This window comes from Nycticebus coucang, chromosome 6 (genome assembly GCF_027406575.1).
Source record: "Nycticebus coucang isolate mNycCou1 chromosome 6, mNycCou1.pri, whole genome shotgun sequence".
In the NCBI taxonomy this organism is placed as follows: domain Eukaryota; kingdom Metazoa; phylum Chordata; class Mammalia; order Primates; family Lorisidae; genus Nycticebus; species Nycticebus coucang.
The window spans coordinates 53667260-53679909 of NC_069785.1; the positions used below are offsets into that span (position 1 = coordinate 53667260).

The 12650-nt window shown below is 42.8% G+C and overlaps 2 protein-coding genes across 3 annotated transcripts in view; one reads left to right on the plus strand and one right to left on the minus strand.

Moving 5' to 3' along the window:
- Positions 1-9211, minus strand: part of LYSMD2 (LysM domain containing 2) — a 41227-nt gene extending 32016 nt beyond the window's left edge. Inside the window, exon 1 of the mRNA XM_053593132.1 lies at positions 9079-9211. The gene's annotated coding sequence lies outside the window, so the exon portion shown is untranslated. The remainder of the gene's footprint in view (positions 1-9078) is intronic.
- Positions 9212-9400: 189 nt separating this feature from the next.
- TMOD2 (tropomodulin 2) overlaps positions 9401-12650 on the plus strand; it is a 70124-nt gene continuing 66874 nt past the window's right edge. Inside the window, exon 1 of one of the 2 annotated variants that reach the window (XM_053593129.1) lies at positions 9401-9456. The gene's annotated coding sequence lies outside the window, so the exon portion shown is untranslated. The remainder of the gene's footprint in view (positions 9457-12650) is intronic. The other variant, XM_053593128.1, reaches the window with a different exon arrangement.

Here is a 12650-nt window from a genome sequence, read left to right on the forward strand (position 1 = left end):
GGTGAGGTTCCCTCTCAGCCGACCATCCTCTCCTCACTCCCGTGGGGTGGAGTCAGCACTGACCAGCTGCAGTTTAGGCCCTGTCCAAACCCCTCGAGAAATCACCCAAGAATCTGGACTTCTGTGGGACAGGCCTCCAGACATCAGAGTGAGAGTGGAGGGAAGTGCTGGGAGCTCAGAGTTGCAGGTTGAGAATATATACAGTTTTATGCCTGGCAGGAGAATGCCATGGCACCCTAGTAGGGGAGGTAGGTCCAGTTTTTTGAGCAGGCATCCTCAAACTTTTTAAACAAGGGGCCAATTCACTGTCCCTCAGACCATCGGAGGGCCGGACTATAGTTTTTTAAAAAAAACTATGAACAAATTCCTATGCACACTGCACATATCTTATTTTGAAGTAAAAAAACAAAACAGGAACAAATACAATTCACATTGCTTCATGTGGCCCATGGGCCACAGTTTGAGGACGCCTGTTTTAGAGGGTCTCTCCTGTGGAGTGTAGTGGGAGGACCTTTGAATCTGCTTGTTTGTTTGTGGGGCACTCTGAGACATTCTCATGGGGGAGGGGACTCCTGTCCGCTTGGTGATGGATTTTGCACCTTTTGTTTGCATCCTTGGGGTCACAGCTCGCCTCAGCAGGGTTGATGTGCATTCTTCAACCTTCTCTCTTGGTGCAGCTCTAATCTACCAGGTTACTTGCTAAATTTCTGTCCTTTCACCCTCCTTCTGGACAGGAGCCTCTGTGGAAAGCTGGCTTCAGTCAGCCATCTTGTCTCCACACCCATTTTTTTCTATTTTTAAGAGACAGGTCTTACTCTTGCTCAAGCTGGTCTTGAACTCCTGAGCTCAGGCAATCCACCCACCTTGGCCTCCCAAAATGCTAGGATTACAGGTGTGAGTCACTGTGCCTGGCAGGCTGAGTGGCTGTGGCATCATTTTTATGATGCTCTCATGAATGGCTGTTGAATTTTGTCAAATGCACTTTCTGCAGCATCTATTGATATAATCATACGAATTTCATTCTTCTTTAGTTTATTGATGTAATGAGTTACATGATGGATCTTTGAATGTTGAACCAGTTCTATTTACCTGGAATTAATCCTACTTGGTTGTGGTGTACAATTCTTTTTATACAAAGTTGGATTCAATTTATTAATATTTTGTTAAGAACATCTGTATTCATGAGAGATAATGGCCTGTAATTTTCTTTTCTTGTTAATATCTTTGTCTGGTTTTGATATTGGGGTAATGCTGGCCTCACAGAATAAATTAAGATAGAAAATTGGTATCATTTCTTCTTTAAATATTTGGTAGAATTTACCAGTTAAACCGTCTGAGCCATGGTTTAAGTCTAATAAAGATTAAAGCAGAAATAAATGAAATAGAGACTTAAAAACCAACATACAAAGTCAACAAAACCAAAAGTTTGTTAAGTTGGTTCTTTGAAAAGATCAACAAAATTGACAAATCTTTACCTAGATTGATCAAGAAAAAAACAAGAGAGAAAAGACTCAAATTACTAAAATCAGAAATAAAAAAGGGGATATCATTACTCATCTTACAGAAATAAAAAGGATATGGGGCGGCGCCCATGGCTCAGTGGGTAGGGCGCTGGCCCCATATACCAAGGGTGGTGGGTTCAAACCTGGTCCTGGCCAAATTGTAACAAAAAAATAGCCGGGCGATGTGGTGGGCACCTGTAGTCCCAGCTACTCGGGAGGCTGAGGCAAGAGAATCACCTAAACCCAGGATTTGGAGGTTGCTGTGAGCTGTGACGCCACAGCACTCTACTGAGGGTAATAAAGTGAGACTCTGTCTCTACAAAAAGAAAAAAAAAAGGAAAGAAATAAAAAGGATAGTAAAGGAATATTATGAGCTTCTGTATGCCAACAAATTAGATAACTTAAATGAAGCGATAAATTCCTAAAAAGACACAAACTAACAAAACTGACTTAAAAAAAAATACATAATCCGAATAGATCCAGAACAACCAGAGATTGATTTTGTAATTTTAAAACTCTGACAAAGAAAAGCTAAGGCCCAGACAGCTTCACTGGTGAATTACACCAAACATTTAAAGAAGAACTAATCCTTCATAAGCACTTTCACAAAATAGAAGTGCAGGGACCACTTTCTAATTTATTTCATAATGCCAGTATTACCCTAGTACCCAAAGCAAAGGTATCACAAGAAAAAAAATACTGATCGATATTTTTCATAAATGTAGACACAAAAATCCTTTTATCTGATATCTTAACATTTTTAATAAAGCAAATATATTTTATTGCACACAAATTTGAACATATTTGCAGATACATGTGATTTTATTTCAGATTAATATAAGGGTACATAAGATTAGGTTACATTGTATTTGTTAGGTGAGACAAAAATTCTTTTTTTTTTTTTTTTGGAGACAGAGTCTTACTTTGCTGCCCTTAGTAGAGTGCCATGGTGTCAGAGTTCACAGCAACCTCAGACTCTTGGGCTCAAGCAATTCTCTTGTCTAAGCCTCCCGGGTAGCTGGGATTACAAGCGCCCACCACAATGCCCCGCTATTTTTTAGAGACAGGATCTCGCACTTGCTCAGGCTGGTCTCAAACTTGTGAGCTCAGGCAATCCACCTGCCTTGGCCTCCCAGAGTGCTAGGGTTATAGGTATGAGCCACTACACCCAGCCAACACAAAAATTCTTGACAAAATACTAGCAAAACAAATCCAGCAATATGTAAAAAGGATTACATACCATGACCAAGTAGGATTTATCCTAGGAATGAGTGGTAAATTTAACATCTGAAAATTAATGCAATACATTATATTAATAAAATAAAGGAAAAAGACCTATATGAACATCTCAATAGACACAGAAGTCCTCAATCAAGTCCAGCACCCTTTCATGATAAAAACATTCAACAATGTAGGAATAGATAGGAACTTCCTCAAATTGGTAAAGAGTGTTTACTAAAAAACACAATCAAGAAAGTGAAAAAGAAAACACTGAATGGGAGAAAATATTTGAAAATCACATATCTGATGAGGATTTATATCCAGTGCATATAAAGAACCTTTATAAATAAATAACAAGACAATTCAATTAAAAAATAGGCAAAGGATTTGAATAGACATTTCTCCAAAGATATAAAATGGCCAATAAGGTCAGATGCAGTGGCTTACATCTATAATCCCAGCACTCTGGGAGGCAGAGGCAGGAGGATTGCTTGAGGTCAGGATTTTGAGACTAGCCTGAGCAAGAGTGAGACCTCACTCTACTAAAAATAAACTACTCACGCCTGTAATCCTAGGACTCTGGGAGGCCTAAGTGAGCAGATTGCTTTAGCTCAGGAGTTCTAGACCAGCCTGAGCAAGAGTGAGACCCTGTCTCTAAAAATAGCTGGGCATTGTGGTGGGCTGTAGTTCCAGCTATTCAGGAGGCTGAGGTAAGGGATGCTTGAGCCCAGATGAGTTCAGAGGTTCAGTGAACTATGATGACATGGCACTCTACCCCAGCACAAGAAAGTGAGACTCTGTCTCAAAAAAATTAAAAAAGTAAAAGCTAGCCAGGCGTGGTGGTGTGTGCCTGTAGTCCCAGCTACTTAAGAGGCTAAGGCAAAAGGATTGCTTGAGCCCAACAGTGTGAGATTGCTGTGAGCTATGAAGATATCATGATACTCTACCCAGGGCAACTAAGTGAGACTCCATCTCAAAAAAAAAAAAAAAAGGACCAATGAGCATATGAAAAAATGTTCAACACCATTAGTCACTAGGAAAATGCATATCAAAATCCCACTAAGATATCTACAATTGAAAAAAGACGTTAACGAATGTTGGTGAGGGGGTTTAAAAATTGGAACACTCATCCTTTGCTGATCAAAATGTAAAATTCTGCAAATGCTTTGGAGAACAGCTTCATAGTTTCTCAAAATATTATAAAGTTGTCATATGACACAGCAATCTCGCTCCTAGATATGTAACTAAGAGAAATAAAAACATAAGCTTGTACAAAACCTTGTGCACAAATGTACATAGCAACACTATTCATAACAGCCAAAATGTGGAAGCCATCTATAACAAATGCCCATCAACTGATGGGCAGATAAGCCAAATGTGTTATATCCATAAAGTGAGTTCTATTTGATCATAAAAAAAAGAAAGTACTAACACATGCTCCAACACAGATGAACCCCAAAACATTGTGAAAGAAGCCAGTCACAAAAGACCATATGTTATATGACTTCATTTACGTGAAATGTCCAGAATAAGCACATTTAGAGAAGACATAAAATGGGTTCGCAGTTGCCTGGGTCTAGATATGTGAGGCAAATGGATGTGTATGAAGTTTCTCTTTGTGGTTTTAAAAACGTTTTACTGTTAGATTGGGTAACAGTTATACAACTCTGAGAATATAAAAACCATCAAACTGTATACTTTAAAGGGGTAAATTTATGGTACATGAACTATATCTTAACAAAAACATATATATATATTTTTTTTTTGGTGTACTATATCTTAACAAAAACATATATATATATATTTTTTTTTTTTTGGAGAGACAGAGTTTCACTTTATGGCCCTTGGTAGAGTGCCATGGCATCATACAGCTCACAGCAACCTCCAACTCCTGGGCTTAAGTGATTCTCTTGCCTCAGCCTCCCAAGTAGCTGGGACTCCAGGCACCTGCCACAGTGCCCGGCTATTTTTTGGTTGCAGTTCAGCTGGGGCCGGGTTCGAACCCGCCACCCTCGGTATATGGGGCCGGCGCCTTACCGACTGAGCCACAGGAGCCGCCCAACAAAAACATATTTTTAAAAAGAAAAAATTGAGAGAGAATGACTTAATAAGGTCTCATTACTCAGCTTCAACCATTATCCACTCATGGCCAATCTTGTTTCATCTACCCTACTCTGCCATTCTACCCCAGCTTCTACACTGCATAATTTCAAAAGCAAATCCCGGATATTATTTCCTCTGTAAATACTCAGTTTTTTCCTCCAAAAGATAAAGATCTGAGGGGAAAAAATTATGATATTGTTATCACAACCAGAAAATTTTAAAACAATACCTTATAATCAAATACCCTGTGTTCATATTTCTGCCAATTATCTCGTTAATGTGATTTATTAGTTTCTTTGTTCAAATCAAGATTCGTACTTTACATTTGGTTGTCTCTTGCGTCTCTATACACCTGTAATATTTCCCTCCCTCTTTTACTTTTCTTGCAATTTACTTATTGAAGAAACCAGGTTGTCGCGTAGTTTCCCACATACTGGATTTTGCTGATTGCATAACTGTAGTGTCATTTAACATTATCGCTATTACACAATGATTTGCTTGTAGATGCTTGCTGATAATTAAAGTATATAAACAATTTAACTCACAATTCATCAACATAGTCTACCACTTCTTCAGCCCTTAGTAACCACCATATCATTTGTAGGGTACTTGACACAAATTATCTCATTGAATCTTCATTACAACCCCATGTATTATTTACCCTACTTTAGAAATGAAAAAATGAGGCTTAGGGGGGATTAAAGAAACTTGGCCACAGTTAAACCATCAGCAAATATCTGGGTTCAAACTCAAATCTGCATCATGTTAAAACCTATGATATCATCTGTTATGTGATAATATCCCCTCACATTTCCTATGCTTGTGGTTTACAGTGGTTTGTTTTTATCAGGTCTAGGAAGAAGTCTCTTAGTCCATCCAAAAAACATGGTATATTCACATCTCTACTGAACACTTAGGATGTTTTCAGCTTCAACCCGATCTCAAATTTACTCAACAATAGGAATATTTATTATCTCATGTAACAAGAAATCCCAAAGCAGGGCAGCACCAGGGCTGATTGACTTAGTCATAACATTACAGACCCAGGTTTATCTATGTCTTTACTTGCCCTAAGGCTAGTAACACAGCCAGATACAATAACTTCCAGTGAAGACAGGGGAATGTTTCCCAGTATGTCTGTGTTTAAGAGCAAGAAAACCTTTCCCAGAAGTTCTTTCAACAGATCTCTCCTCAGGTCTCACTGCCTAGAACTGGGTCACATGCTCACCAATCTCTTTCAGACCAGTTAAGAGGATCCTACTCCCTTAGCCCATGGTAGGTTTAGGAACGTACCTCTGAGATGGTAATGAGGTCACTAACCCTGGTGGATGGACACCCATACATAAGCTTCCGTATAGGTGAAGGAGAAGGTGGGATGGATGTTAGGTAGGCAACCAACTGTACTTACTACTTGTTCCTAATGAGGCATGCTACATATTTGACTGTGAGTCATTAAACTATTTCATTATAACTGGCACTTAGAATTTGTTTTACTTTCTGCCATGTGAGATTTTACTGGCAACGTTATCAGCTTCCTCATTTGCAGGAAGAAATGGCTATGCAAGATGATCTGTGAGATCCCTTCTAGCTATTGGGAGTTCTGTTTCAATTTTATATTTTCATTTTCTAAAAAGTAAGTTGAAAAGTTAAGCCTACAAGATATGGTCCAGAAATGATGATGGGTTTCAACTGGTAAGTCATGGGTATGACTTATCTTAAAATAAGACATACACTTTAGATTTAAATAACTAAACAGACCAGAACTGGTAATATCTTTCCATTAAGTTTTAACATTAGGTTAAGTGTTCCACTTTCCTCATTCATCCATTGACTGGTTTCCACTCTGCATCATGCAGACAGAGAATGTTCAGAAATTCCTTTGCACAACTCATTCTCTTTAGTCTGGTGCCATAATACTACTGCAGCTTATATGCATGGCTCTAGGACTGTGGGATGGCACTTGCATCTCTGCTTTTGGCTACCAACTATGACTTTAACTTAAAGCATTTTTCTGTCTGCTTCCCTTCACAGCCTGTTTCTGAAGTAATGTTCTATTTGTTTTATCACATGCTACCATTTTCCTTATGGGGAACCACAGGAAACCAAGGAGACAGAGAGTACTATAGGGTACCTTTGCTACTCTTTCTTCCAATATGAATGGAATAACTTTATTATTTTTAGTATATGCCTGCTATCAGCCTTCTCTGGGAAAACTTCTGGCTTGATCTGTCAAGGGCCCCATTCTTATTCAACAGAAGGATATGAATGTAACAAATGTATAACATGAAAGTCCTGTCTGTTACACAGACGATTTGAAATAATAAATGTACAGGAAAACTTGGGAACCTGATTTAAACTGGTTTGGCCACACTTCTATTTCATTTAACTCCTTGCAATTCATATTTGCCATTCTTAGGAGGCCCAGGGTATATAGTCCATTGCCACAAATGATAGTGGAAACAACACTGGACTCTCAGCAGCTACTGTGTGCCAGTGTTCTTTATGCTAGTGCCACGAGTTTTTGAGAATTTACTTTACCTTCTTCTTTTTTTCTTTTTTTTTGTAGAAACAGAGTCTCACTGTACCGCCCTCGGGTAGAGTGCCGTGGCGTCACACGGCTCACAGCAACCTCTAACTCCTGGGCTTACACGATTCTCTTGCCTCAGCCTCCCGAGCAGCTGGGACTACAGGCGCCCGCCACAACGCCCGGCTATTTTTCTGTTGCAGTTTGGCCGGGGCCGGGTTTGAACCCACCACCCTCGGCATATGGGGCCGGCGCCCTACTCACTGAGCCACAGGCGCCGCCCCTACTTTACCTTCTGATTCAGGTCATCCTCTCAGAAAGGTATGGTCCTGCTTTGAAATATTCAAAGGAAAGACAGAGCTGAGGGTGCCCACAGAAGGAAAGTAGATGAGCTTAACAGCCAGCTGGGTGACCCTGAATAAGTCCCTGTGCCTCTTACTACTGTCACGAGAAAAAAATCCTCACTCTACCCACCTCACAGGACTGTTGCAAAAATCAAATGAGAACATGAATAGAAAAGTATTTTCACAAATGCAAAACTGTGATGTTATTTTCAAATATGGAATTTCCTCTGCGGCACTTTTTTTTTCTGGCCCCATGATGACTGCACAGCTCCTGCCAGACAATAAAGCTGTTTCACCTCCATTCACCCTTTGCCTATTTCAGACAGCGATTACACTAGCCGTGCTACATCCATCCCTTTGGTTCATTTCCCTCCACTACCATAATGCCAAACACTGCATAGTGGCAACTGGCAAAACCCAACATACCTTCCAGGCGTCCTCAAACTTTTTAAACAGGGGGCCAATTCACAGTCCCTCAGACCGTTGGAGGGCCGGACTATAGTTTAAAAAAAAAACAAAACTATGAACAAATTCCTATGCACACTGCACATATCTTATTTTGAAGTAAAAAGAAAAAAACGGGAACAAATACAATCACACCACCTCATGTGGCCCGCGGGCCGCAGTTTGAGGACCCTTGCGTGGAGGTAAGTGCCCCAAACAAAGGTTATATGTACTTACAGTGTGCAGCAAGGGTCTAAAAGGAGAGGGGTGGAGGGAGGGGGAGAGAGATATCTTGTGTAGTTAGAAATGGCCTCTGGAAGGTAACCCTACAATGCCCTGTATTTTCATAATTTTGGGTTTTGTCGTCCTATGTCACTGCATCCTATTTTCATACTTCATAAACTAGTTTTTTCTCTATCTTTGTAGCTCCCAAGAACTCAGCAGTACATATTTAGTACTCCAAGACTGACAGCAACCCGGTAGATTTTAACATTTACCCAGTCCAGAGAGGACTATAGCATTACCTCCGTAGGGCTTTCCCTGCAAAAAGTGTGCCCAAGAATCAATCCCACATAACTCCGAAGTTAGAACCTTCACGCAGGGCCACACCCAGGTATATGCTGTGGGTCTTTCAAGCCTCACAACACGTCCTCAAGCTCTGAGCCTCTTTCACAGGTGGGGACACTAAGGGACACCAAGGCTCACTGAGGCTAAGTTGTCCGGTCACCCAGCTGGTGAAGGCGCCCCTGTGGGCGTCTCCAACACCCTCACGCCCTAACTTTACATCAGCCTGGCTCCATCCCACCTCGCTTAGCTCTCTCCGGGGCAACTAAGCCACGTTCTCCCCACGCCCCTGCCTGCCAATAAAACCTACGGCCGCCGGGAGTGCGCGTCCCTGAGCCGGGTCTCACCCAGGCTCCGCGTCAAGATGCTCACTCACCCGAACGCGCCTCCTTCCCGCCCTGTGCGGAGTCCTCCGCGTCTCACGCGAGCCCGCTCGGCCTCGCCCAGCAGACGGTTGCAGGGTTCGCACGCGGGTTGGAGCAGAGGCCCCCGTGGGGGGCGGGGGACGGCGGGCGGCGGCCGCGGGAAGGCGGCGGTCGTGCTCCGCGCGCCGCCGGGACTACGCTTCCCAGCCTGCTCCGCTGCAGCCGCGCGCCCGGCCCGGAGCCGCCTGTTGATCGGCGCGCTCGCCCCGGCCGCGGCGCCGCCCTGCTCGCCTGGCCCCGCTGCCTCGGGGCTGACGGACTGACCGCCCTGCCCGCCCTGCCCGCCCTGCCCGCCCTGACCGCCGGCTCCGGGATGGGCGCACGGACGGGTGAGCGAGCCGGGGAGGGAGGGGCCGGCCCGGGCCCGCCGCTGTCTGCAGCCCCCGGCCCGGAGCGCCGCGCCCTCCTCGCGGGCTGGAGGATGCTCCGCGGCTTGGGCTGGCTGCGCGGGGCGGCCGGGCGCTGCCCGCTGGGGTGGGTCCCGAGTCCCGCACTGCGGTGCCGCAGCCTCCGCAGCCCGCTGGGCCGCAGCGGCGAGGGCGCGGTCTCTTGCCCTCCCGGGCTGCGGGGCTGGGTTTTTCCAAGCTGGGCTTTGTTCCCCACTTTCTCCTCTCCTGTGAATGTTTGATAAGCTCCTGAGGTCTTATGCATCTCCCTGCCTCGTTAAAGCAGGCGACAAGGAAGGGTGGACTCCAGCCGGCGTCTTCTGAGATCTCTGGAGCTGTCACTCGCAGGGTATTTCAGCCTCCCAGAAAGCAGCCTGATGCAGGTTCCTGAGACACTCTTATTTTTTATTTTTTTCCTTTAAAGTTACTGGTAGTATGTGCTCCCTGGAGGCTTCCTAAATTTTCCCTGTTGGCCTGCATAAATGAAGGTTGATTTTTTAAATAATAATGATGAAAAGCTCCTAATGGGAATTTTTACTTGAAGTATTCGAAGGTGGAAAAGTGATCGTATCAAAATGCAAATCAGCAACGAAAGAGGCCGTGAATGCTACGGTTTCCTCTGTGCCCATTAGACATCTGAATCACAAGACCCTTGTGAAGGGAATGAAAAGAATATTGGAGGAGGAGGTATTTCAAAAACCAGCTTCCCGTCCTAGCTTCACTATTAAGAAGCTCGTGGACTCTGGACAAGGCCCTCCATCTTTCTGAGCCTCTTTTTTTGCTTGTAAAATGGGGCATTTGGGAAATGATTTCTAAACCTCTATTCTTCCAAGATTCTAATGTCAGGGAACTGCAGAGATGAGGGTGCTTCTGTTTAACACCATTACAAAAAGCCCGATTGTGACTCTGCCCTGGTGAGGAGGAAAGATTTTTCAGGGCTTGTGCAAAACATCAGCATTTTTGCAAAATAAAACCGATTTCTTCTGTTTACTCCCTTTAGTCCAACCCAATGAATATGCATAACAGCTATTTTAATTTTTGTAAATTACTGTAAATCGGTAGGCATAAATGTAGTGATTTTTGTTTTTTATTTGCTGAAGGTGAAGTGATGGAATCTGTAGATAAAGGTTAGTCGATCTCTAGGGCTGAGCCTGAACAGTCCAATGTGGTCAGAGAGGAGGTCGGGGAGGCTGCCCCAGCAAGAAGTAACCAGAGCATCCCTATGCTAAGAAAACAGAGGATGATACTGATGGGTCATTGTGTGAAAAAGGAATATACAATAGAAGGGAGGAGAGAATCGGAAACTCAGCACTGCGCAAACCCTAAAATAACAGGTGATTCAGGTAGGGACTCACCAACTGGTACAAAACCTGTAAGTGAAAGATGGTTGGGGAATAGGATTTTTTACATTATTTCAACGTATCTCACTACAGGCTAGTTAGGGAAAATGTGCATTTACAATTTTAAGAGATTAGGAGGTCACCACCTTAATCAAATGATCAAGTTTAGCCCCAGCTCTTATGACTCTCCTGTTGAGATAGCATAAGTAGGCTATAACTTCACCGGTGTAGTGAAAAATACTGGGCGGTGGGGGATGTAAAAATGTTGTAGATTAAATTACTCATGTGGTGTAAAGATGAGTTGGGATGTGTGGACTTTGAATCCTAAAAGAAAAAAAATTGGTATAAAAGCCAGTGTGGAGACCATGGGGCTATCTGAATATGGACGGCATGTTAGGTGGTATTATGGAATTACTGTTAATTTTCTTAAGTGCAGTAATGGTACTGTGGTTATGTAGGAGACCAGGTGATCTTCATTCTTTGGAGATGTGGATATGTGAGATGTCATGACATCTGCAACATTTTTAAGAAAAAATATATAGGGTGACAGAGCAAGTTCAGGAATGTAGCAAATGTGGCAGAATGCTGACAATTGGTGAATCAAAAAGAATGGTAAACAGATGTTTGTTGTACTGTTCTTTTAACTTTTCTGTAATTTGACTTTTGGGGGAGAACAATAAAATAAGTAAATTAAGAGAAAGTATTGTAGAGGACTCTGTAATTAGTGACAGACAGCTACAGTGAATATGTGGGGAACTCCTTGGTTTCAAGTTCCCAGGGTTCTAAATCCTATGGGAAGTAGGAGTGGGGTCAGGGGAGATTCCCTTTTTTTGGTTCATCTTGGCTGCTATTAATTATTTATGCTTCAGATATTCATCCTCTCCCTCCAACCTCAAAGTATTAGTAATTCCCTAAACCTTAGAAAGCTACCTCTAGGCTCAGCGCCTGGAGCACACCAGTTATGGCGCCAGTGACATACACCAAAGTTGGCGGGTTCGAACCGGCCTGGGCCAGCTAAACAACAAGGACAACTGCAACAAAAAATAGCCGGTTGTTGGGGTGGGCGCCTGTAGTCCCAGCTACTTGGGAGGCTGAGGCAAGAGAATCGCTTAAACCCAAGAACTTGATGTTACTGCGAGCTGTGACACTACAGCACTCTACCCAGGGTGACAGCTTGAGACTCTGTCTCAAAAAAAAAGAAAGGAAGGAAGGATGCTACCGCTACACAAGAGCCATCCCTTTCCTTTCTATGTCCTCGATCTGTGTCAGTGTGCAAGGAAGTCTGAGAACATAAATGGTGGTTCATTTTATTTTGGGTTAGGGAAGCATTGGGGGAAAAAACAGATCCAGCTTTGTGACAACAGAAGTTGAGGGGTTTCCTCTCATTCCCTTTGTGTGTAAATTACAGGCAACCAGATATTTTCCTTATAGGCTATAAATAGTTCAAAGGGTTATAGAAGACGTGCAGAAGAGACTTCCCGTTTCCAGACTGAGAAAATATAATCAACTCTTTTACAGAATCCTTTGCTGCAAGGACATAATATTTTTGCTATTCCCGGATATTGTGTATATATACGAAAATGTTAATTTAGGGTATACACATTGACTAGCTTAAATGTCTAAGGTAGTTTATTTGTATGTGTCTGTGAATCTCTCAATCATTATTCCCCAAAATATATAGAATGTTAATAATAGGTTACGAGAAAAAGAAAGTGCCTAGTCACATCCGTGAAACACTAGGGTAAACAAAGCTTAAAAGTGTTTTCAAAACCTTCCTTAGATTATTGACTGTTGATA